Source organism: Lissotriton helveticus, chromosome 12 (assembly GCF_964261635.1).
Source record: "Lissotriton helveticus chromosome 12, aLisHel1.1, whole genome shotgun sequence".
NCBI classification, from domain to species: domain Eukaryota; kingdom Metazoa; phylum Chordata; class Amphibia; order Caudata; family Salamandridae; genus Lissotriton; species Lissotriton helveticus.
In genome coordinates, this window is record NC_136073.1 from 8243864 (window position 1) to 8271047 (window position 27184).

The window sequence follows — 27184 nt, forward strand, 5'->3', positions numbered from 1 at the left end:
TTAAATCGAGCTAAGAAGGCGAGTGACTCTACGCCAGCCCTAGTAGTCATTCTTAAAATCGAGCTAAGAAGGCGAGTGACTCTACCCAAGCCCTAGGAGTCATTCTTACTCGCCTTCTTAGCTCGATTTAAGAATGACTGCTAGGGCTGGGGTAGAGTCACTCGCCTTCTTAGCTCGATTTGACTCTACCCCAGCCCTAGGAGTCATTCTTAAATCGAGCAAAGAAGGCGAGTGACTCTACCCCAGCCCTAAGAGTCATTCTTAAATCGAGCTAAGAAGGCGAGTGACTCTACCCCAGCCCTAGGAGTCATTCTTAAATCGAGCTAAGAAGGCGAGTGACTCTACCCCAGCCCTAGGAGTCATTCTTAAATCGAGCAAAGAAGGCGAGTGACTCTACCCCAGCCCGAGCAGTCAACCACTGACGAGCAAAGAAGGCGAGTGACTCTACCCCAGCCCGAGCAGTCAACCACTGACGAGCAACGAAGGCGAGTGACTCTACCCCAGCCCTAGCAGTCATTCTTAAATCGAGCAAAGAAGGCGAGTGACTCTACCCCAGCCCTAGGAGTCATTCTTAAATCGAGCAAAGAAGGCGAGTGACTCTACCCCAGCCCTAGGAGTCATTCTTAAATCGAGCAAAGAAGGCGAGTGACTCTACCCCAGCCCTAGCAGTCAACCACTGACGAGCAAAGAAGGCGAGTGACTCTACCCCAGCCCTAGCAGTCAACCACTGACGAGCAAAGAAGGCGAGTGACTCTACCCCAGCCCTAGCAGTCAACCACTGACGAGCAAAGAAGGCGAGTGACTCTACCCCAGCAGTCAACCACTGACGAGCAAAGAAGGCGAGTGACTCTACCCCAGCCCTAGCAGTCAACCACTGACGAGCAAAGAAGGCGCGTGACTCTACCCCAGCCCTAGCAGTCATTCTTAAATCGAGCAAAGAAGGCGAGTGACTCTACCCCAGCAGTCAACCACTGACGAGCAAAGAAGGCGAGTGACTCTACCCCAGCAGTCAACCACTGACGAGCAAAGAAGGCGAGTGACTCTACCCCAGCCCTTGGAGTCATTCTTAAATCGAGCTAAGAAGGCGAGTGACTCTACCCCAGCCCTAGGAGTCATTCTTAAATCGAGCAAAGAAGGCGAGTGACTCTACCCCAGCCCTAGCAGTCAACCACTGACGAGCAAAGAAGGCGAGTGACTCTACCCCAGCCCTAGCAGTCAACCACTGACGAGCAAAGAAGGCGAGTGACTCTACCCCAGCCCTAGGAGTCATTCTTAAATCGAGCAAAGAAGGCGAGTGACTCTACCCCAGCCCTAGCAGTCATTCTTAAATCGAGCTAAGAAGGCGAGTGACTCTACCCCAGCCCTAGGAGTCATTCTTAAATCGAGCAAAGAAGGCGAGTGACTCTACCCCAGCCCTAGGAGTCATTCTTAAATCGAGCAAAGAAGGCGAGTGACTCTACCCCAGCCCTAGCAGTCATTCCTAAATCGAGCAAAGAAGGCGAGTGACTCTACCCCAGCAGGCCTTCACAGCCTCAGCTACGGCGTGACGGGCGGGGTGGGGGCCCTTTACAAAGGTTTCCAGAGGCACCAGCTTGGCTAAGACACTGCACCGTTTGCCTCGAGGCCAGGCAGCCTGCTCCCCACCCCCAGTGCGGTGGGGGTGGGGGCTCTCCTGGGCCTAGAATCGAAAGGCAGGGCGGGCGGGTGCGGTCTGAGACTGCACCCCAGAGCAGCAGGTGGAATTGGCGCCTACCCCCAGATCCTGAGCCTCTTAAAGAGGCGGGAGGGGTGATGGGTGGGCCAATCCCGGGCCCTAAACCTGCGGGGAGGGGGGGGGGGCTTTCTGAAGGTGAAGACACAAAGGAGCACAATAAAGCAAACAGCGCCGCACAGCAATAAAAACAAACAGACCTCCGCCCCATTATCATGGGAGGCGGGGGTACTTACACCAAGCCCCCCCATGCACCTGTCTCTGGGGGAGCAGGGAGGCGGGTACCTGCAGACTCGGGCCTTTGCATGCAAAGCTTAGCAGGAAAAGGGAAGTTTTTTTCTGAAAACCAAAAGTGCCAATTTGAATAAGCAGTCACTGGCAGCCTCTGCCCCCACACCCACCCCTGCCAGCACAGCACATCTGCCAGCTCATCCCCCGCCCCTCCCCGAGTATCACTTCCCTTCTCTGAGCTGCTCATGGGGGGGGCACGTGCCACACTTCAGATGGCACCCGGACCTGCCGTCTACAGGGAGAGCAGGGGGCGTGGGCTGGCACACCTGCCACCCCGGATCCGTAGCCCCAGCCCCCCCCCCCAGGAGAGCGGGGGGGGGGGGGGGCACGTGCCACCCTTCAGGGGGCGTCCCGGATCCGTAGCCCACGAGGAGTCCGGGGGTAGGAGGAGGGGCAGCAGGGCTAAGAGCGAGGAAACAAAGATCAGAGCAAGAACATGCCCAGGGTCCTCTTGGGGGGACCCCCCCTCGCCACAAGCACCACCCCCAGGCGACTGCACGTCGGAGACTGAAGATATGAGGGAGGGGCAGGGACCGAGGGTCACCCTGCGGGACTACGGACCCTGCTCTCGCGCCTACACCCTCCCTGGGGGGCAAAGGCCTCACTCCAGGACCTACAGTCACCCTAGGCATGCACAGGTCTCACCCTAAGAACTGTACGGTCACAGGTCTCACCCTATGAACCACGGTCACACGATGGCCACAGACCTCACCCTAGGCATGCACAGGTCTCACTCTAAGAACTACGATCACACGATGGCCACAGACCTCACCCTAGAGCCTGCACAGGTCTCACCCTAAGAACCACGTCACCCCATGGCCACAGGCCTCAGCCTAGGGCATGCATAGGTCTCACCCTAAGAACTGTACGGTCACAGGTCTCACCCTAAGAACTACAGTCACACGATGGCCACAGGCCTCACCCTAGGGCATGCATAGGTCTCACCCTAAGAACTGTACGGTTACAGGTCTCACCCTACGAACTACGGTCACACGATGGCCACAGGCCTCACCCTAGGCATGCACAGGTCTCACCCTAAGAACTGTACGGTCACACGATGGCCACAGACCTCACCCTACAGCCTGCACAGGTCTCAACCTAAGAACCACGTCACCCCATGGCCACAGGCCTCACCCTAGGGCATGCATAGGTCTCACCAAGAACTGTACGGTCACAGGTCTCACCCTAAGAGCTACGGTCACACGATGGCCACAGGCCTCACCCTAGGGCATGCATAGGTCTCACCCTAAGAACTGTACGGTCACAGGTCTCACCCTACGAACTACGGTCACACGATGGCCACAGGCCTCACCCTAGGGCATGCATACGTCGACTCTCACCCAAAGAACTACAGTCACCCCGTGGCCACAGGCCTCACCCTAGGGCATGCACATGTCTCATCCTAGGAACAACAGTTACCCCGTGGCCACAGGCCTCACCCTAGGGCATGCACAGGTCTCATCCTAGGACATACGATAACACTGTGGCCACAGGCCTCACGCTAGGGCACGCACAGCTCTCATCCTAGAAACCAGTCACCCTGTGGCCACAGGCCTCACCCTAGGGCATGCATAGGTCTCATAAAAGGAACTACAGTCACCCCGTGGCCTCAGGCCTCACCCTAGGGCATGCACAGGTCTCATCCTAGAACATACGATAACACTGTGGCCACAGGCCTCACCCTAGGGCATGCACAGGTCTCATCCTAGAAACCAGTCACCCTGTGGCCACAGGCCTCACCCTAGGGCACGCATAGGTCTCATAAAAGGAACTACAGTCACCCCGTGGCCTCAGGCCTCACCCTAGGCATGCACAGGTCTCATTCTAGGACTTACGATAACACTGTGGCCATAGGCCTCACGCTAGGGCATGCACAGGTCTCATCCTAGAAACCAGTCACCCTGTGGCCACAGGCCTCACCCTAGGGCATGTATAGGTCTCATAAAAGGAACTACAGTCACCCCGTGGCCTCAGGCCTCACCCTAGGGCATGCACAGGTCTCATCCTAGAACATACGATAAAACTGTGGCCACAGGCCTCTCCCTAGGGCATGCACAGGTCTCATCCTAGAAACCAGTCACCCTGTGGCCACAGGCCTCACCCTAGGGCACGCATAGGTCTCATAAAAGGAACTACAGTCACCCCGTGGCCACAGGCCTCACCCTAGGACATGCACAGTTCTAATCCTAGGAACAACAGTCAGCCGGTGGCCGCAGGCCACACCGTAGGGCACACACGGGTCTCGCCCTAGGAACTACGGTCACCCTAGGGCACACGTAGGTCTCACCTTAGGAACTACAGTCACCCTGTGGCTGCAGTCTTCACCCTAGGGCATGCAAAGGTCTCATCCTGGAAACCATTCACCCTGTGGCTGCAGGTCTTATCCTATAAACTACAGTCACCCCGTGTTCACAGGCCTCACCTTAGGGCATGCGTAGGTCTTGTCATAAGCACTACAACGACCCTGTGGCCGCAGTCATCACCCTATGGCGTGCACACGTCTCATCCTAGAAACCAGTCACCTTGTGGTCACAGGCCTCACCCTAGGCCTAGGGCATGCTGTCACCTTGGAGGTGACAGGTCTCATCCTAGTGGCTCAGTGCAGGGCTTCAGCCACCCTGAGAGGTTAAAAGCCCTCAATAAGCCCATATAACTCGTCATAAGGACTGAACCCATCGTTCGTGCCATAGGTGACACCCTAGGACATATAGGCTCATCCTAGGGCATGCTGTCATACTGGGAATGGCAGATATCATTCCAGGGGCTTGGTACCAACAGTCACCCCAAGTCCCCAACCCTCACACCAGGACCTACAGAGGCCCTTGGTTCTTAAGCCTCATTCTGGGGTGTAGTCATCCAGGGCCTACAGACCTTACCATACGGCCCGCACCCACCCCAGCGCCATATGTCACACACTAAGGCACAGAGGCACACTGAGTGCCACAGGCCTCACCCATTGGCTTACTGGCACGCTGGGCCCCAGAGCCATACCTCGCCTTAAGGCCTACATCCACCCTATGGGGCGAAGACCTCAGCCTAGGGCATGGAGACATCCTGGGGTCTCCAGACATCGCCATCTGGGCTGCACCCTCTCTGGGGCCCACAACCCCAACCTTAGGGCCGAACAGTCATCCCTGAGGTCCACAGACATCACCATAATGCCTCCATCCACTCAGGACCCCACAGGCCTCACAGCCACCCTGGAACACAGATGCCTCACCCTAGAGCATACAGCCAAACTAGAAGCCATGGACCTATAGTCAATAGTAATGATGACGGCACCCATGGCGCATACATCCTAGCCGTAGGGTTTGCAACCATCGATGGGCTACAGGGCTTAACACTGGGCCCTGCAGCCACCAATGAGCCACAAAGACCATCTCTGGTCACTATAGCCACCCATGGACCCAACACCCCCCCCTGAGCACTGCAGGAACCCTTGGGGCACAAAGTGTAGTCCATCCATGGACCATAGATGCTAGTTGCATCCAACCATGGGGCAAATGTCCTAATGCGCGAGACATGCAGCCACTAATCGGTTTCAGAGCCCAGCCCTGAGACCTACAACCACCCATGGAAGGGGCTCCCACTGGGCCCTGCAGCCACCCAGGGACCTAAGACCTCACCCCGAGAGCTGCAGGCACTCATGGGCCCCAAGGCCTCAGACTGGGCCCTGCAGCCACCCAGGGACCTAGGACCTCACCCTGAGGCCTGCAGGCACTCATGGACCCCAAGGCCTCAGACTGGGCCCTGCAGCCACCCAGGGACCTAGGACCTCACCCTGAGGGCTGCAGGCACTCATGGGCCCCAAGGCCTCAGACTGGGCCCTGCAGCCACCCAGGGACCTAGGACCTCACCCTGAGGGCTACAGGCACTCATGGGCCCCACGGCCTCAGACTGGGCTCGGCAGCCCATTCGTGGACCGGAGATCCTAGTGCTGGAGCCCAGGGTAGGGATTCATGTCCAGGACAAGCGACACCCGTCCCCCCCAGCATCCCCCAGATAGCAGCGTCTCTATGGAGGATGCAAATGCAGGGCAGTGGGGCTCCCGGCGTGTTCGTGGGGAGGCAAAGGGTCCCAGCTCACTCCACTCAAGCCCTTGGCAGGTCCAAGTGAACACTACCTGTAGGGAAGGGGGAGCAGGGCCGTGCAGTGCTCCTTCCAGAGCGAGGGGCAGAATCTATAAAGCCGGGGCATTTCTGCAGAAAGCGCCTGCTGGCCCACAAGCTGCTGAATGGTGCAGGGATCAATAGCTGATTCGTACTGGGATCAGAATAATGAACATCTGTCATTTCTTGTTCACAGATCCATGAACCCTCATTGGTTCCCTCGAACCGTGGGGGGGGGGGTCATAGAGTCCCTCGGACCACCGGGGCACTACTGCCCGCCCTGGCACCCGTGTCTGCTCAGGTACCTCATATATCAGTGCTGAGTGCCGAGGGCCACTCTGGAGGTCGCTAGGGCGGCGGGTGGGGGCTTACAGTACATCCTCTGTCACAGTTCCCCGCAGACAGCCCCCCACCAACAGAAGTCTGAGACAGCAAGCACCACAAGCAGAGATCCCATCACATGCCCGTGCAACACAGAAACACCGAGCCCAAACAGAGGTTACACTCGCCTGAGAAACAGCAGTGACCCCCGCCCTCAACCATAGTTCAACACATCAGCCACCCTAGACAACAGACTCGACCACTAATTCCCCGCACATGCCAGTCTGAGAAGAAGCTACGTGCATCCAGCCAGCCCAACAAGAGATCCAGATTAAAGTGCCACAGCTGCGTGCCCACCCCAGCTGTCATACCCACTCATCGAAGGTCCAGCAAAGAGCCAGAGATGCAGCACCGCGGGCACCGACCAACCCGTGGCACCCAGAAACAACCGCAGCTATCAGCCACAGCAATGTACCCACCACAAACATACCCCAGCCGCCCCATCCAAAGACAGATCCAGCCGGCACCTCAGTGGGCACACCTGGTGACCCACAAACCCTCAGCCACAGCAAAGCTCCCCACCACCACAAACATACCCCAGCCGCCCCATTCAAAGACAGATCCAGCCGGCACCTATGTTGGACACACCTAGCGACCCACATGCCACAGCAATGTACCCACCACCACAAACATACCCCAGCCGCCCCATCCAAAGACAGATCCAGCCGGCACCTCAGCTGGACACACCTGGTGACCCACATACCCTCAGCCACAGCAATGTACCCACCACCACAAACATACCCCAGCCGCCCCATCCAAAGACAGATCCAGCGGCACCTCAGTTGGACACACTTGGCGACCCACATACCCTCAGCCACAGCAATGTACCCACCACAAACATACACAAGCCGCTCCATCCAAAGACAGATCCAGCCGGCACCTCAGCTGGACACACCTGGCAACCCACATACCCTCAGCCACAGCAAAGTACCCACCACCACAAACATACCCCAGCAGCCCCATCCAAAGACAGATCCACCCGGCACCTCAGCTGGACACACCTGGCGACCCACATACCCTCAGCCACAGCAATGTACCCACCACCACAAACATACCCCAGCCGCCCCATCCAAAGACAGATCCAGCTGGCACCTCAGCTGGATACACCTGGTGACCCACAAACCCTCAGCCACAGCAAAGTACCAACCACAAACATACCCCAGCCTATCCATCCAAAGACAGCTCCAGCCGGCAGCTCAGCTGGACACACCTGGCGACCCACATACCCTCACCCACAGCAAAGTACCCACCACAAACATACACCAGCCGCTCCATCCAAAGACAGATCCAGCCGGCACCTCAGCTGGACACACCTGGCGTCCCACAAACCCTCAGCCACAGCAAAGTACCCACCACCACAAACATACCCCAGCCGCCCCATCCAAAGACAGATCCAACCGGCACCTCAGCAGGACACACCTGGCGACCCACATACCCTCAGCCACAGCAATGTACCCACCACAAACATACCCCAGCCGCCCCATCCAAAGCCAGATCCACCCGGCACCTCAGCTGGACACACCTGGCGACCCACATACCCTCAGCCACAGCAATGTACCCACCACAAACATACCCCAGCCGCCCCATCCAAAGACAGATCCAGCCGGCATCTCAGCTGGACACACCTGGCGATCCACATACCCTCAGCCACAGCAAAGTACCCACCACCACAAACATACCCCAGCCGCCCCATCCAAAGACAGATCCACCCGGCACCTCAGCTGGACACACCTGGCGACCCACATACCCTCAGCCACAGCAAAGTACCCACCACCACAAACATACCCCAGCCGCCCCATCCAAAGACAGATCCACCCAGCACCTCAGCTGGACACACCTGCTGACCCTCAGCCACAGCAATGTACCCACCACAAACATACCCCAGCCGCCCCATCCAAAGACAGATCCAGCCGGCATCTCAGCTGGACACACCTGGCGATCCACATACCCTCAGCCACAGCAATGTACCCACCACAAACATACTCCAGCCGCCCCATCCGAAGACAGATCCAGCCGGCATCTCAGCTGAACACACCTGGCGATCTACATACCCTCAGCCACAGCAAAGTACCCACCACCACAAACATACCCCAGCCGCCCCATCCAAAGACAGATCCACCCGGCACCTCAGCTGGACACACCTGGCGACCCACATACCCTCAGCCACAGCAAAGTATTCACCACCACAAACATACCCCAGCCGCTCCATCCAAAGACAGATCCAGCCGGAACCTCAGCTGGACACACCTGGTGACCCACAAACCCTCAGCCACAGCAAAGTACCCACCACAACAAACATACCCCAGCCGCTCCATCCAAAGACAGATCCACCCGGCACCTCAGCTGGACACGCCTGGCGACCCACATACCCTCAGCCACAGCAAAGTACCCACCACCACAAACATACCCCAGCCGCCCCATCCAAAGACAGATCCAGCCAGCACCTCAGCTGGACACACCTGGTGACCCTCAGCCACAGCAAAGTACCCACCACCACAAACATACCCCAGCCGCCCCATCCAAAGACAGATCCAGCCAGCACCTCAGCTGGACACACCTGGTAACCCACATACCCTCAGCCAGAGCAATGTACCCACCGCAAACATACCCCAGCGGCCCCATCCAAAGACAGATCCAGCGGCACCTCAGCTGGACACACCTGGTGACCCACAAACCCTCAGCCACAGCAAAGAACCCACCACAAACATACCCCAGCCGCCCCATCCAAAGACAGATCCAGCTGGCACCTCAGCTGGACACACCTGGCGACCCACATACCCTCAGCCACAGCAATGTACCCACTACAAACATAACCCAGCTGCCCAATCCAAAGACAGATCCAGCCGGCACCTCAGCTTGACACACCTGGCGACCCACATACCCTCAGCCACAGCAATGTACCCACCACCACAAACATACCCCAGCCGCCCCATCCAAAGACAGATCCACCCGGCACCTATGTTGGACACACCTGGTGACCCACAAACCGTCAGCCACAGCAAAGTACCCACCACCACAAACATACCCCAACCGCCCCATCCAAAGACAGATCAACCCGGCACCTCAGCTGGACACACCTGGCGACCCACAAACCCTCAGCCACAGCCAAGTACCCACCACCACAAACATACCCCAACCGCCCCATCCAAAGACAGATCAACCCGGCACCTCAGCTGGACACACCTGGCGACCCACATACCCTCAGCCACAGCCAAGTACCCACCACCACAAACATACCCCAACCGCCCCATCCAAAGACAGATCAACCCGGCACCTCAGCTGGACACACCTGGCGACCCACATACCCTCAGCCACAGCAAAGTACCCACCACCACAAACATACCCCAGCAGCCCCATCCAAAGACCGATCCTGCCGGCACCTTGTTGGACACACTGGCGACCCACATACCCTCAGCCACAGCCAAGTACCCACCACCACAAACATACCCCAGCCGCCCCATCCAAAGACAGATCCACCCGGCACCTATGTTGGACACACCTGGCGGCGACCCACATACCCTCAGCCACAGCAATGTACCCACCACCACAAACATACCCCAGCCGCCCCATCCAAAGACAGATCCACCCGGCACCTATGTTGGACACACTGGCGACCCACATACCCTCAGCCACAGCAATGTACCCACCACCACAAACATACCCCAGCCGCCCCATCCAAAGACAGATCCAGCGGCACCTCAGCTGGACACACTTGGCGACCCACATACCCTCAGCCACAGCAAAGTACCCACCACAAACATACACAAGCCGCTCCATCCAAAGACAGATCCAGCCGGCACCTCAGCTGGACACATCTGGCGACCCACATACCCTCAGCCACCGCAAAGTACCCACCACCACAAACATACCCCAGCAGCCCCATCCAAAGACAGATCCACCCGGCACCTCAGCTGGACACACCTGGCGACCCACATACCCTCAGCCACAGCAATGTACCAACCACCACAAACATACCCCAGCCGCCCCATCCAAAGACAGATCCAGCTGGCACCTCAGCTGGATACACCTGGTGACCCTCAGCCACAGCAAAGTACCAACCACAAACATACCCCAGCCTATCCATCCAAAGACAGATCCAGCCGGCAGCTCAGCTGGACACACCTGGCGACCCACATACCCTCACCCACAGCAAAGTACCCACCACAAACATACACCAGCCGCTCCATCCAAAGACAGATCCAGCCAGCACCTCAGCTGGACACAACTGGCGTCCCACAAACCCTCAGCCACAGCAAAGTACTCACCACCACAAACATACCCCAGCCGCCCCATCCAAAGACAGATCCAACCGGCACCTCAGCAGGACACACCTGGCGACCCACATACCCTCAGCCACAGCAAAATACCCACCACAAACATACACCAGCCGCTCCATCCAAAGACAGATCAGCCGGCACCTCAGCTGGACACACCTGGCGACCCACATACCTTCAGCCACAGCAATGTACCCACCACAAACATACCCCAGCCGCCCCATCCAAAGACAGATCCAGCCGGAACCTCAGCTGGACACACCTGGTGACCCACATACCCTCAGCAAAGTACCCACCACAACAAACATACCCCAGCCGCTCCATCCAAAGACAGATCCACACGGCACCTCAGCTGGACACGCCTGGCGACCCACATACCCTCAGCCACAGCAAAGTACCCACCACCACAAACATACCCCAGCCGCCCCATCCAAAGACAGATCCAGCCAGCACCTCAGCTGGACACACCTGGTGACCCTCAGCCACAGCAAAGTACCCACCACCACAAACATACCCCAGCCGCCCCATCCAAAGACAGATCCAGCCAGCACCTCAGCTGGACACACCTGGTGACCCACATACCCTCAGCCACAGCAATGTACCCACTACAAACATAACCCAGCTGCCCAATCCAAAGACAGATCCAGCCGGCACCTCAGCTTGACACACCTGGCGACCCACATACCCTCAGCCACAGCAATGTACCCACTACAAACATACCCCAACCGCCCCATCCAAAGACAGATCCACCCGGCACCTCAGCTGGACACACCTGGCGACCCACATACCCTCAGCCACAGCAAAGTTCCCACCACCCCAAACATACACCAGCCGCCCCATCCAAAGACAGATCCACCCGGCACCTTGTTGGACACACTGGCGACCCACATGCCCTCAGCCACAGCCAAGTACGCACCACCACAAACATACCCCAGCCGCCCCATCCAAAGACAGATCCACCCGGCACCTATGTTGGACACACCTGGCGACCCACATACCCTCAGCCACAGGGGTGCAGACACAGTGGATACACAGACTTCCAGGCGCAGAGGCCCAAATACCCGAGGCGCAGACAGATCAGAGTACCAATGAGGATCCGTGTGGCCCACCCAGGATTAGCGCCCCGGGACACTCCTATTCCCAAGAAAGGGGTGCAGCCACCAGGCAAAATCTACGAATGCACCCGGAGAGCACCGAGCCCAGCCCCGATGACCCATCCTAGGCCCCCACCCTGCAGACGGGTGACCTGCCAGCCCTCCCCTGCCCAGGAGTAAAGCTCGGGAGAGGTGATGGAGTTGCAGGCCTGCTCTTGCACTGGGTCTTCATACGGGGGCCCCCTTCCCGATGGAGCGGCCTGTGACCCAGAGTGCCCTCTGGGCCATACCCAAACCTTCACCCCACCTACTTGACCCACCAAGCCCTTAATGGCACTCGCACTTTAACCCCTGACATCCAAAGTGGTCTTCCTGCCCTTACAGCCCTCTCTGCTTTTTACCAAAGAACCCTCCTTACCCTCTGCCTTCCCTCACCCCCCCCGTCTCTCAACCCCCAGCTACCAAGGCCGCCTCATACCCAAACACCAATTACCCACTACTTGCTGCCCCCCACAAGACCAACCATCCCCTTAATACCTTGCCTCCCTCTTGCCCCCTTCCCCTCAATGCCCCGTCCTAGCTCTCGCTCTGCCCCTGCTCCCCCACACCCCCTCTTGAACCTGATCCCCTTCCTTACACACCAACCCCCAATGCCCCTGACCCCGCTCTCCCCACCAGCCCATCTGACCTCCAGTCCCTCAACATATGCTCTCCCCACCAGCCCCTAAACCTATGCTCTCCCAACCAGCCCATCTGACCCCTTGCCCCTAAACCTATGCTCTCCCCACCAGCCCATCTGACCCAGGGCCCCTAAACCTATGCTCTCCCCACCAGCCTTCTCCTGCCCCTAAACCTATGCTTTCCCCACCAACCCCTGAACCTATGCTCTCCCCGCCAGCCCCTCTGACCTCCTGCCCCTAAACCTATGCTCTCCCCACCTGCCTTCTCCTACCCCTAAACCTATGCTCTCCCCACCAGCCTGCTCCTGCCCCTAAACCTATGCTCTCCCCACCAGCCTGCTCCTGCCCCTAAACCTATGCTCTCCCCACCAGCCCATCTGACCTCCTGCCCCTAAACCTATGCTCTCCCCACCAGCCTGCTCCTGCCCCTAAACCTATGCTCTCCCCACCAGCCCCTCTGACCTCCTGCCCCTAAACCTATGCTCTCCCCACCAGCCCCTCTGACCTCCTGCCCCTAAACCTATGCTCTCCCCACCAGCCTTCTCCTGCCCCTAAACCTATGCTTTCCCCACCAACCCCTGAACCTATGCTCTTCCCACCAGCCTTCTCCTGCCCCTAAACCTATGCTCTCCCCACCAGCCCCTCTAACCTCCTGCCCCTAAACCTATGCTCTCCCCACCAGCCCCTCTGACCTCCTGCCCCTAAACCTATGCTCTCCCCACAAGCCTTCTCCTGCCCCTAAACCTATGCTCTCCCCACCAGCCCCTCTGACCTCCTGCCCCTAAACCTATGCTCTCCCCACCAGCCTTCTCCTGCCCCTAAACCTAAGCTTTCCCCACCAGCCTTCTCCTGCCCCTAAACCTATGCTCTCCCCACCAGCCCATCTGACCTCCTGCCCCTAAACCTATGCTCTCCCCACCAGCCTGCTCCTGCCCCTAAACCTATGCTCTCCCCACCACCCTGCTCCTGCCCCTAAACCTATGCTCTCCCCACCAGCCTGCTCCTGCCCCTAAACCTATGCTCTCCCCACCAGCCTGCTCCTGCCCCTAAACCTATGCTCTCCCCACCAGCCCATCTGACCTCCTGCCCCTAAAACTATGCTCTCCCCACCAGCCTGCTCCTGCCCCTAAACCTATGCTCTCCCCACCAGCCCATCTGACCTCCTGCCCCTAAACCTATGCTCTCCCCACCAGCCTGCTCCTGCCCCTAAACCTATGCTCTCCCCACCAGCCCCTCTGACCTCCTGCCCCTAAACCTATGCTCTCCCCACCAGCCCCCTGACCTCCTGCCCCTAAACCTATGCTCTCCCCACCAGCCCCTCTGACCTCCTGCCCCTAAACCTATGCTCTCCCCACCAGCCTTCTCCTGCCCCTAAACCTATGCTTTCCCCACCAACCCCTGAACCTATGCTCTTCCCACCAGCCTTCTCCTGCCCCTAAACCTATGCTCTCCCCACCAGCCCCTCTAACCTCCTGCCCCTAAACCTATGCTCTCCCCACCAGCCCCTCTGACCTCCTGCCCCTAAACCTATGCTCTCCCCACCAGCCCCTCTGACCTCCTGCCCCTAAACCTATGCTCTCCCCACAAGCCTTCTCCTGCCCCTAAACCTATGCTCTCCCCACCAGCCCCTCTGACCTCCTGCCCCTAAACCTATGCTCTCCCCACCAGCCTTCTCCTGCCCCTAAACCTATGCTCTCCCCACCAGCCTTCTCCTGCCACTAAACCTAAGCTTTCCCCACCAGCCTTCTCCTGCCCCTAAACCTAAGCTTTCCCCACCAGCCTTCTCCTGCCCCTAAACCTATGCTCTCCCCACCAGCCCCACTCCTGCCCCGGACGTCCGATCTCCCCCCTCCTGCCCCCAGCCCCCTCCTGCCCCTAAAACCCCGCTCTGCCCCCCAGATCCTCTTGCCCCTAAACCCTCGCTCTGCCCCCAGCCCCCTCCTGCCCCCCGCTCTGCTCCTGCCCCCCCTTACCCTCTGGCCGCCGCTCCTCCGCCTGATCTTTAATCTGCTTTTATTGTAATAGTGTTTGTTTTAATGCCCTGCCCCCTCCCGGGGCGTGGCCAAGGGCCGACCCGTCATTGGTCGACCAGGAGCCAATCCGATGTACATTCCAGACTCGTGAATCAGAGAAACTGCTACAGGAGAGCGGGGAGCGTCTACAAAGTGCAGCTCTCGCGAGAGTCAGGGGCTGGCTGCAAAGTGCACACCCAAAAAACAAAGCAGGGACCGTCTGCAAAGTGCACACATAGGGCTAGCTGCAAGCATCAGCATATAACACACAGGCCAGCAGGGACCGTCTGCAAAGTGCACACACAGGGCTAGCTGCAAGCACCAGTAAATAACACAAGGGCGAGCAGGGACCGTCTGCAAAGTGCACACACAGGGCTAGCTGCAAGCACCAGTAAATAACACAAGGGCGAGCAGGGACCGTCTGCAAATTTCAAGGGCTAGCTGCAAGCACCAGTAAATAACACAAGGGCGAGCAGGGACCGTCTGCAAAGTGCACACACAGGGCTAACTGCAAGTACCAGTAAATAACACAAGGGCGACCAGGGACCGTCTGCAAAGTGCACACACAGGGCTAGCTGCAAGCACCAGTAAATAACACAAGGGCGAGCAGGGACCGTCTGCAAATTTCAAGGGCTAGCTGCAAGCACCAGTAAATAACACAAGGGCGAGCAGGGACCGTCTGCAAAGTGCACACACAGGGCTAACTGCAAGTACCAGTAAATAACACAAGGGCGACCAGGGACCGTCTGCAAAGTGCACACACAGGGCTAGCTGCAAGCACCAGTAAATAACACAAGGGCGACCAGGGACCGTCTGCAAAGTGCACACACAGGGCTAGCTGCAAGCACCAGTAAATAACACAAGGGCGAGCAGGGACCGTCTGCAAATTTCACACACAGGGCTAGTTGCAAGCACCAGTAAATAACACAAGAGCGAGCAGGGACCGTCTGCAAAGTGCAAACACAGGGCTAGCTGCAAGCACCAGTAAATAACACACAGGCGAGCAGGGACCGTCTGCAAAGTGCAAACACAGGGCTAGCTGCAAGCACCAGTAAATAACACACAGGCGCGCAGGGACTGTCTGCAAAGTGCACACACAGGGTTAGCTGCAAGCACCAGTAAATAACACACAGGCGAGCAGGGACCGTCTCCAAAGTGCGCACACAGGGCTAGCTGCAAGCACCAGTAAATAACACAAGGGCGCGCAGGGACCGTCTGCAAAGTGCACACACAGGGTTAGCTGCAAGCACCAGTAAATAACACAAGGGCGAGCAGGGACCGTCTGCAAATTTCACATACAGGGCTAGCTGCAAGCACCAGTAAATAACACAAGGGCGAGCAGGGGCCGTCTGCAAAGTGCGCACACAGGGCTAGCTGCAAGCACCAGTATATAACACAAGGGCGAGCAGGGACCGTCTGCAAAGTGCGCACACAGGGCTAGCTGCAAGCACCAGTATATAACACAAGGGCGAGCAGGGACCGTCTGCAAAGTGCGCACACAGGGCTAGCTGCAAGCATCAGTTTATAACACAAGGGAGAGCAGGGACCATCTGCAAAGTGCACACACACGGCTAGCTGCAAGCACCAGTAAATAACACAAGGGCGAGCAGGGACCGTCTGCAAAGTGCACACACACGGCTAGCTGCAAGCACCAGTAAATAACACAAGGGCGCGCAGGGACCGTCTGCAAAGTGCACACACAGGGCTAGCTGCAAGCACCAGTAGGGACCGTCTGCAAAGTGCACACACAGGGCTAGCTGCAAGCACCAGTAAATAACACAAGGGCGCGCAGGGACCGTCTGCAAAGTGCACACACAAGGCTAGCTGCAAGCACCAGTATATAACACAAGGGCGAGCAGGGACCGTCTGCAAAGTGCGCACACAGGGCTAGCTGCAAGCACCAGTATATAACACAAGGGCGAGCAGGGACCGTCTGCAAAGTGCACACACAGGGCTAGCTGCAAGCACAAGTAAATAACACACAGGCGAGCAGGGACTGTCTGCAAAGTGCAAACACAGGGCTAGCTGCAAGCACCAGTAAATAACACAAGGGCGAGCAGGGACCATCTGCAAAGTGCACACACAGGGCTAGCTGCAAGCACCAGTAAATAACACAAGGGCGAGCAGGGACCGTCTGCAAAATGCACACACAGGGCTAGCTGCAAGCACCAGTATATAACACAAGGGCAAGCAGGGACCGTCTGCAAAGTGCACACACAGGGCTAGCTGCAAGCACCATTATATAACACAAAGGCGAGCAGGGACCGTCTGCAAAGTGCACACACAGGGCTAGCTGCAAGCACCAGTAAATAACACAAGGGCGAGCAGGGACCGTCTGCAAAGTGCAAACACAGGGCTAGCTGCAAGCACCAGTAAATAACACACAGGCGAGCAGGGACTGTCTGCAAAGTGCACACACAGGGCTAGCTGCAAGCACCAGTAAATAACACAAGAGCGAGCAGGGACCGTCTTCAAAGTGCACACACAGGACTAGCTGCAAGCACCAGTAAATAACACAAGGGCGAGCAGGGACCGTCTGCAAAATGCACACACAGGGCTAGCTGCAAGCACCAGTAAATAACACAAGTGCGAGCAGGGACCGTCTGCAAAGTGCACACACAAGGCTAGCTGCAAGCATCAGTATATAACACAAGGGCCAGCAGGGACCGTCTGCAAACAACGGGAGAGTCTCTGACCGTCTGGAAAGTGAGACCTGGAAGGAGTCAAAAAGTATTTGTAAAGTAAGACCAAAGAGTCAGGGAGCATCAGAACCCTTGAGGTCACAGGGAGGGTCAGGGGCATTTCTCAGAATGGACTTCGAGCAGGATCAGTGATCTCCTATCTGTGAGGACGCTCGGAGCCACAGGGCCTCTGAGCCGAGCTATCTACAAAGCACAGTCTGCAATATGCAAACCCTAAACGACTGGAGAGTGTCTACAAAGTGCACACTCAGGGAGCGTCACTGCAGAGCAGACGAATGGAGCACCCAGAGAGAGCCATGCATTCAATGTCCGCATGGAAAGCAGGATTCTGCTTCTGGGGTGTCAGGCCTGGAGGCTCAGATTAGGTTTCTCTTTCTTTTACAGCAAAATCACAGCAGCAAATCAAAACAGTTTATAACAAAAAACAAGCATTGGCATAGCCAATAGGTCTTCGCTGTTAGAAATTGGATTTCCAGTTGGCTGAGGCTTGCGCCAAAGCCAGGCAGAAACCACCATTCCTACGTCTGGGCAATGGAGTTACACGCCAAAGATAACCCCTGCTCACCCTCTAGGCAACGTGGGGCGAGCAGTAAGGCTTATCCCGGAGGCTATGTACGTTAAGTGTTTGCGCACGCACCCAGCAACAACACCCAAGGCCCACCACAAAGGAAACTCCACACAAGGTTATATGTAAAAATAGCCTTTGTATTCTACAAAACACATTAGATAATAAATACACACTTTATAATATGCCAACAGGCACGGGCCGAATTTACAGGGATTAGGTACATGGGACAGGGCCACGGGCACCACTGTCAGGAATAAACACTTTTAGAACTAGCACTTGGTAGAATTAGCACTTTGTAGGGATAACCCTTAGCACATAGAACAATTGTAGAACCAAATAACCAATGTAGCATACAACCAGTAACCACTGGTAATTGGTAAGTAACACCTACGCAACCCTAACCACCTTAGGAAAACATCACGCAGGGAACCAGGACCTCACTAGCAACACCTGTACTAGGAAGAAGAACCACCTAAGTATCACTCTACATTTAGGGGTATAGGCATGAAAACATTACACATGATGCATCACAACACATTCAGAGGTGTAGGGAAAGCAGAATTGCGCAGTAATCACATAAGCCAAAACATATAGCTGTCCCCAGGCCAACTGGCCTCTCTGGGGCTGAAACGCCCTGTGTCCCAAAATGTCTGGGGGGCCTAAACGGAGCAGCTGCCCACTAAGTGCTGGGCAGCTGTAGCAGGGAGCCTGGCAGGCTCTGTAGATAAAATGCCCCCGATGGAGCCTCGTGGGCTCAAACAACAATGCGGGCGGGGAGCCTCGGGGCTCGGAAGAAAGAATGCCCAGTGTGGGGGGAGCGGCCCGCTGCCTGCCGGGGCTGCTCCACCACCCAGAATGCACCCAAGAGCCTCGCAGGCTCTAAGAATGAATGCCCCCGGAGCCCTTCAGGCCCGAAATGCACAATGCCTCTTGAGCCCCTCGTGGGCTCGAGGATAAATGCGGGGCAAGGTGGGAGCGGCCCGCTGCCTTCCGGGGCCGCTCTACCAACAAAGGAAAATGCCCCCAAAGACGTTGGAGCCTCTCAGGGCACGAAGTAAAAATAGGACCCCAAGAGCCTCTGCGGCTCGAAGCACCAAGGCCCTCACGCTGAAGAGGAGGGGCGGGCACCGGCAATGTGCCCCGACACCCTCCTCTTTAAGAACGGACCCCCGGGCCCACTCACCAGCGGTAGGACTTCTCGGGCTTCCTCTCCCGGGCTCTTGCGGGTGGCGGCGGCACGAGAGCTCCCGCTCCTCGGGGCTCTCCCTTGACAATCCTCCTTCGCTCTCCGGGGCTCTCCCTCGCTCTTGGAAGCCCTGGAGGGGGGGGGGGGGGTTTGAAGACGCCGGCTTCCCCTCTCGCTTTCCCTCACCGGAGCGCGGGGTGGGCTCCCGTCAGCTTCCGGTATTCGACAGAAGTATTTCCGGCTCGTCCCAGGCAGCGCGGCGGCCCGGGGGGGGGGTGAGAACAACTCGCGGCGGCAATCCGGGGTAGGCTCCCAGTAGGGCAGTGTTTCCCAAACTGTGGTCCGCGGACCTCTAGGGTTCCGTGACACATTCCCAGGGGGTCCGCAAGCAGCGGCATGCAAACTGCATGGTACAAGTTACTCATTTTGCCAAAAAGGTTTGTTTGGGTAGAATTAAACTGTTATAATTAAAGTCAAAGCTAACCCCTTTGTTACATTCTGTGTCAAGATTTTGTGCTTCTCCAGACCAACCACTCTTGAAAAAATGCTCACCAGTATAGATGACATGTGAATTATACACCTTGAAGTCCCCTTTGCCTTATATAACATAACATTTTCTATACACTGGTTACACATGTACGATTCATTGTTTCTTTATGTGTGTGATGTAAAGTGCTCTGACACCCTACACTTGTATGAGAGATGCTGTAAAATAAATGAAATACATGTGACAGAGGGCTATTGAGAGAAGAGAGGCCCTGTTAGAGAGTGATAGTAAGGGATTCACAAAAGAGCCCCAAAAATATTGTTGTATTGGTGCATAGTAAGGGTATCATTTACTATGCTTTAAAAGCAAATTCAATTCAATATATAATGGCAAATGTGTTGCAGAATGCACCATTTTTTCCCAAATTTCCTTGGTGGGAGAGCCCCCAAAGTTTGCTTTGCAGTGGCCAGGCTCACTCACTGCACTAAGTACTGTGACTGGTCTGACAACATTTGCCAGGGCGTCTTTGGGTTTCCAGTCTGGCCCTGGCAGGAGCCTCAAACTGAGAAATAGAACCAAATATTAAAAAGTTAGTTGCCGAGATGCAGCACTAACCATCCCATTAAAAGATTTCTATATAAAATATTAAGATCCTTAGTGATTCCAGTATTTGTTTGGTGTCCACAAGTGTGTGTTTACTTTTTTCAAACTACTGTTTTATTGTTTGAAATTTAAATCGCACAAATTGTTTGGGGGTCCTTGGCTTCCAATAGTCACTCAATAGGGGTCCTCAGGAGTCAAAAGTTTGGGAACCACTGCAGTAGGGCACAACAAAGTCAGCACGGTCCCTGGCGGGGTGGGCACCCGCTAGGGATATGAATAATGCGGCAACCACGGCAAATAAACGGGATGGCACCTGTGCCAAGTTTCAGGAACACGCTGCGGCAAAATGCAGGGTGGGCACCTGCGCCGATGTTGGTAGCCAGGGGATCCCCACGCCGGGAAATCCCTGAGGAGGGCGATCGCCGCCCTGGGCTGCCCTAGGAACGCAAGGAAACAGCACTTCCCTGGCGCTGTGAGGAGAAATCCAGGGGCACCACAGGGCAAAGTCCAGAAATGGTCCTTCAGGAGGTGGTGGTGGTGGGGGGGGTGCAAGGCTGGGCCCAGGGGCCAGCTCACTGGGCCCTCCAGGCAGGAAGGCAGTCCTAGTGGCGGTCCTCCTGGCGCCCAGCAGCAGCAGCAGGCCCCCCTCCAGTCAGGAACAGAGAACATCTTACAAGAGGTCACAGCCTCTTTTATACACACCATTCCTTTGTCTAAAGGTGCAGGCAAGGGGCGAACCAGATACAACTGGTTCCTGAGCACTTTGTTTGCTCAGCCCCTCTGCCTATTCACAGGATGGGTAGGGTCATCAGTCACACCACAGGGGGCGAAGCCAGCATTGTGTGGGGGAAAGCCCAGCCCTATTCTGGTCCCAGGTGCACACCTCCCCAGCCATCAACATGCAGATCTCCCATTCACCACTGGGGCAGACCCATCCTGACTCCTGGAGCCTGGCACACCAGCCAGCTCCAGCCAATTCAAAGCAAGCACCTTCACTGCACAGGTACACCAACTTCTAGAAGTGGCCCTTCCACACTAGACACATTCACGCCGCACACATCATCGCGCAGCATTTAATCACACGAGTCTGCACATACCAAACTCGAGCTTGCACTCCCCACGCATCAGGAACTAACATGGACACACACTCCCCATGAATTCCTATGGGAGGGCAGGCCATCCTCACTACACGCACGCACTTTACCCTGGGACACAGTGGTAAAGTGCGCAGAAACCAAAAATCACTACCACCAATTCACATTCATAAGCAAAAAGTTTAGGGGTGAACCTGCCAGAAGGGCCAAGTCCGACATTCGCCTTTTTTTTGGTTGCATATTTTATGTAGCGCGAACTCGACCCGAAGGTATTGGAGTGCTTTACATGAGCACCGCATTTACATTACACATTCAGGCACGGGGAGATAAAGTGATTTGCCCAGAATCACAGGATGTGGACGCGACCTTGAGGCTCGAACCCTGGTTTCCGGCACCAGCGTCTGGCTTTTATGCCGACAGACCACATAAGTGTTTAGCTGTGCAGCAGTCATTAACAGCTCGACAGCACACAGGTTACACTGAGCAGAGATGTGGGGCCTGAACCCCCTTGAACTTAAGGCCTGCAGGACAAAAACAGTCACCATTTTGCCAGCTGTATAACATCTTCGCTGATGACAACGGCTCTAAGGTCGTGAACTCAATCAGGCTGCGAAGGGTGAAGTGGCTTATTTTCGCTGGCAGACAATCCAAGCGCACAGAGCCGGTGCCGGATGGCAAACAGGCGATCCATCAAGATTAAATGCCGAGGCCATGCATCTCCCACACACAAATCAACAGGCTTAATGGTCTGTGACCCGGTAGAACAAGACGGATATTATAAAATGGGATCAATTTCCCATTTCCGGAGTAAGTCATAATAATGCGCTCATGCACCCTACTTGCTACATCCCCCAAGACCACAAAGCACTTAAGAAGTACTTCCCAGGATAATTCATACACCCTAGAAACCCTCCCACCCAGGCCCAAGTCACGAACAAAAGCAGCCCGAGCTACTTGCATCATCCTGGTCCTAAGACTCGGCTGCCCGACCACAAGGCACTGGACTAACTACTGACGTAAACTCGTGCTCTTTCGAAAATTATCATGGTGGAGTGCAACGCAAAGTGTCCATTTGACCTCCGAAATATGAATACGGATTTAAAATCAGTAGTCTAAGCGACACAGTAAGATCACCGGTGATTGGCAAACTAGGAACAACCGGGGCGTGTGGCGGCAAAAATGAAAGCAGCAGCATCCCGCGAGTGGTGCACACGCGCTCGTGTGAAATCTGACACAACAGATGGCACAATACACGCCGCTGCTCGTAACCGTAAGCTGTCTGCCTTTTCACACGCACGAGTGTGTGAAAACTGCAGAGCGATTCCAAAAGGTTGTTTTCCCAGAGCAACGCATGCGGGCTGCACTAGGCTCGACCTAGCTCAACCTAAAAAGGACATCTCCTATGGTATCACACCGTATGTTATCATTCAGTCCTGTTTTATATATGATGATTGATGAACATAGGTGTTATTCTGGTATTAATTTCAGCACAAAGCAAACACAAGGAGATGACGGACGGAGCACGGAAACTTTCCAGGCACTCACCCCCAGTCATAGATCTGGGTTAATCCATCGTCGTTCTTTAGCTCACTTCGCCACCCCAGTTCAGACCCAGCCACATGCAAATCAGTCTTGACCCTGTGCCTCATGGGAACAGTCCAGCCCGAACTGCCAGGCCAGGTCTGCCATGGACCAGAAAGAAGCGTCCTGGAACCGGTTGTGGGATATCACCCCTCATCAGCCAGGCTAGCTTGAATCCAGTGGCAAAGTGACCAAGGTATCCACATCTGCGCTTTGTCCATCATCTCCTTATGTTTGCTAATTTCAGTACGCTCACATTATTGTTCGACACAGAACGCAGGCAGGTGGAGTCCTAACCTTTAATTTTTTTTGAGGCCTTCCTTTCCCATGTGCTTTTTGTCTTGTAAATAAAAGAATGCTGGGGCTCTTTTGGTTCCCACTGTACACCATAGGCCTGTGATGCAAGCAATGTGTAAATGTAAATGTGTAAATGTGTTTGTATTTATATAGCGCCTTCTACCCTGAGGTCTCGTAGCGCTGTATTCATACCGCGGTGGAACCCTTCCTGGCTTTCCTGTGAAATGTCCACTCCTGGGCACCCCAAGGTGAAGCCAGGCATCCAAGCGCTGCTGGGGCCGTTGTGGAGATTAAGCAAGCTATTGCCCAGAGTCATAGAGTGGGACCCATGATTAGACTAGGCACCGAGGCGAGAATTATCAGGTCCGGGGAAATTGTGTCCAAGAGCCACCGAGGCGGAAATTGAACCCTGGTCCCGGGCCAGACCTCTGCATCAGGGTCTGCCGCTCTAACAATTGAGCCACGCTTCTCCACAAGCAATGGAGAATTGAGTTGAAGGTAGGCTTACACGCAGCAGAATAAAGACGTGTAAACGAACTCTTCGTGTGTGGCATGGTTATTGGCGAGAAATGCCTCAGCTTACCTAGAAAATTATCGTCCAATCTCCCTGCTCCCCTACCCTGCCAAAGTTCAATAGAAAGTCATCAACCATCAGCTCACCAAATTCCTAGAACAAAATCCCCAACTGGACACCTCTCAATCAGGATTTCATGCCAACCACAGCACTGAGACTGTACTGATTGCCACCACAGACTACATCAGAACACTTGTCGACCATGGAGAGACTGTGACCTGATCCCCTTCGACCTCTCTGCGGCATTAGCCACAGTCTCCCATAACATACTCTACAATATATGCATACAGCAATACGCCCTCAAGTGGATCGCCTCCTTCCTTACAGGATGCACACAGAGCATTTGACTGTCTCCCTTCACTTCCACACCCAAAGATATCATATGTGGTGTACCACAAGGATCATCCCTGAGCCCCACCCTGTTCAACATCTACATGACACCCCACCCCCTCCAGCAGACGTCGTCAAATCAAATGAACTCAACATACTCTCCTATGCAGATGACACTCAACTGATCCTCTCGTTCACAGAGGACCCCCACCAACCCTAATTTCAACTTCTGCAACGCTATGACCAGCATAGCCAAATGGATGAGAGACAATTGCCTCAAACTCAACTCCGACAAAACTTAAGTGCTGATCTTCGGGAAGAACACCTCTGCATGGGACCACAGCGAAAAGGCCTTCAGAACGTGGACCCTCACCGACCGATCACACGCAACCTCGACAGCCAACTGACCATGAAATGGCAAGTTAACGCCGTCTCCTGCTTTTGAATGCTCCACAGAATCTTCAAATGGATCCCAACCAACACCAGAGAGATTGTCACTCAGGCCCTCGTCACCAGCCACCTTGACTACGGCCATGCCCTCTACCCCAGCATCTCCACCCAGCTCCCCAGAAGGCTCCAGATCATACAGAACGTTGTAGCCAGGCTCATTCTGGACCTCACCAAATGAACCCATATCGCCCCTCACCTGAGAGATCTCCACTGGCTACCCAACCAGAAAAGATGCCAGTGCAAGATCCTCACGAGCGCCTACAAAGCCCTTCATGACCTAGGACCTGCCTACCTCAACCATCGACTGAACTTCCAACTACCTACTAGACATTTGCCGTCCTCTTCACTCACCCTCGCACCGCCCCCAGCATTCGTTGCAGTGGTGGCCGCTCCTTCTTCTACATCGCTGCCGTGATCTGGAACGACCTTCCCCCTTCAGCTCCGTACAGCCTTCTCGCTGGCAGACTCAAGACCTGGCTCTTCAATGGAGACACATCGCCCAGATACCCCTAGGGGTAAAAATATTGCGCTTTACAAATGCTGTTTGTTAGTTACCTGGGCTGACAGAATGCTACAACTGACGACGAGATAGTGATTACGAAGCCCATAAACTGAAAACGTTCTTCAAGGCAGTTTGCCGAGGTCCAGCAAACGGCTCATATGTGTTACGTGTGCCAAAGTGCAAAATCAATGCTGGCACTGGTGGAGTCTCAGTGCAATGGCAGCCTGTACAAAACGCTTAAAGATGAAGAAAGCAACATTGAAAGTCTATGTGTAGGTGGGCAGATACTGATTGAAAAGGTCACAAATAAAATGTACTGCGCCATTACACAAATTAATGTTATACGGAGTAAGAAAGCTAAAGGCGAATGCAACCAGGTTACAAAAGAAGCACACAGCAATATTTCAGTACAAATCAAATTGAAATTCATGTGCTACAAAGCAGAGAGAGCAAGGATTTTGTGGAGAAATATTTAAACACAAAACCAACCAATGTTATTTGCTTTCATGGGCTTGTAGTGTACAAAGATTTATCTACCTACCAAAACATTAATGAACCATCGTTCCAGAACTTGCTGCTGAGAGGCCTCAGAAGAAAGGTCAGGGGTTGTGCTAGCGGAGCTGTCCACGAACGAAGTGGCCCCCCACCAAAGCTGCGGTGTAGGGGCTCAGAACAACTTCCTAGATTGTCATCCAGGAAAGAGCTCTGATGGAGAGCCAGTGTGAGATCCAAAATCCACTAAGGATGACCACAAAATCTGCACATCACAAGGCGCAAGAGAAGCACTGTCTGATCAAGTACCACAAGAAGCACCTCAGAGACCACTACTATTCACCAATGTATATGCAGCAGCTGCATTCTTGAAATCGCCAACTGCATTTGATACTGCCAAAAAATACAATATTGGCAAAAGATGGGCTGCATGGATAGAGAGTTTTAAAGATTTCATAGATAAAAAAGATGATAAAGTATCTGAGAAACATGACTGGTGAAGGAGTGTAAGAAGCCATGAAAAAGATACCACAAGGAGGTGAAGTAACGTGTGATCAAAACAGCCTTGAATATCAAATTTAATCCGGTACCAAATGTTGATTAAGAACATTACATATTCAGTCAAGAACTCCAGAGACAGGTGAAACCATCAAGGAGTATGTTGAGAGACTGGATGTACTGGTAAAATCCTGTAAAAACAAGGAACTTAATGATGAGGAAACTATCTGCCTCAGAGTAATCAATAGATGTCTGTCAGATTCCCTTCAACGACGAATCCTGAAAGAAACACTGAGCTTAGAACAAGTCTTCAAGGATACCCACACTGAAGAGCTTGTTGATCGTCAAGCGACTGGCATGGAGGCCAGAGGTGCCCAAAGTGCATCAGTCATGAGCATGAAAAGTAAGCCAGAGTACAAGGCAGAGGGACACAAGGCGATGTCTCCACAGAAAAAGAAAACGTCTTACAGATGTGGCCTGCCGTTTCCACACAAAGGTAAATGTCCCACCATTGGACAGAAATGCATTGACTGTGGTAAAGCAAACCATTTTGTGATGACTAGCAAGGTTTAGAGAAAAGTAAGTGCATTATAGCATGACGACAAAGTATCCCACCTAATGCAACCTCAGCGACGTTCAAAGCTCTCCCACAAGGCTAAGCGGTCACATCAACTGAGGCAAATTGACACCAAACTAAGTCAATCATAGTCTCAATCATCGACACAGAGTTCCTCAGTATCAGTTTCCAGTACGATTGACAATAACACTCTAAAGATAAACAAGCATTCCCTACAATTCATACCTGACAGTGGTGCAATGATAAATATCATGCCTGAAGAGAAGCATCAAGAATTATCTCTGCTACCACAACTTAAAAAGTCAAAGACTAAAGTATGCACATAGGCTGCCTCAACGCCCTTAAAAAGCAAAGGTTTGTTTGTAGCCATGATGAAATAAGAACATTTGTGTACAAGCGCCTATTCATGCGCCTGTTTGCTGAGTTTCAACACTGCTGCTGATATGAGACTGAAATCAGTGACCTACAAGATGAATGCTCAGCATGAAATTGTAAGTCAATTTCCTTCATAATTTCATGGGTTAGGAAAACTCGAAACAATGAAAGTAAAGTTACACATAAATGAGGACATTTGTTTTGCTGCTCAAAGAGACAGACGAGTTGTGTTTCACTTGCATGAAGCTGTTCAAAAGGAACTTAATTTATTGTTTAAACATGACATCATAGAGTACGTCACTGGTCCAACACCATG

At 54.6% G+C, this 27184-nt stretch overlaps 1 protein-coding gene across 3 annotated transcripts in view; it reads right to left on the reverse strand.

Moving 5' to 3' along the window:
* The window catches only part of ARID3A (AT-rich interaction domain 3A), a 246489-nt gene that overhangs the window by 166204 nt on the left and 53101 nt on the right, over positions 1 to 27184 (reverse strand). The window contains exon 1 of one of the 3 annotated variants that reach the window (XM_078670155.1): positions 14514 to 14575. The exons of 1 other annotated variant lie outside the window; for it this stretch is intronic. The gene's annotated coding sequence lies outside the window, so the exon portion shown is untranslated. Of the gene's footprint in view, positions 1 to 14513; positions 14576 to 24775; positions 24934 to 27184 lie in introns of those variants that run through there. One more of the 3 variants, XM_078670158.1, reaches the window with a different exon arrangement.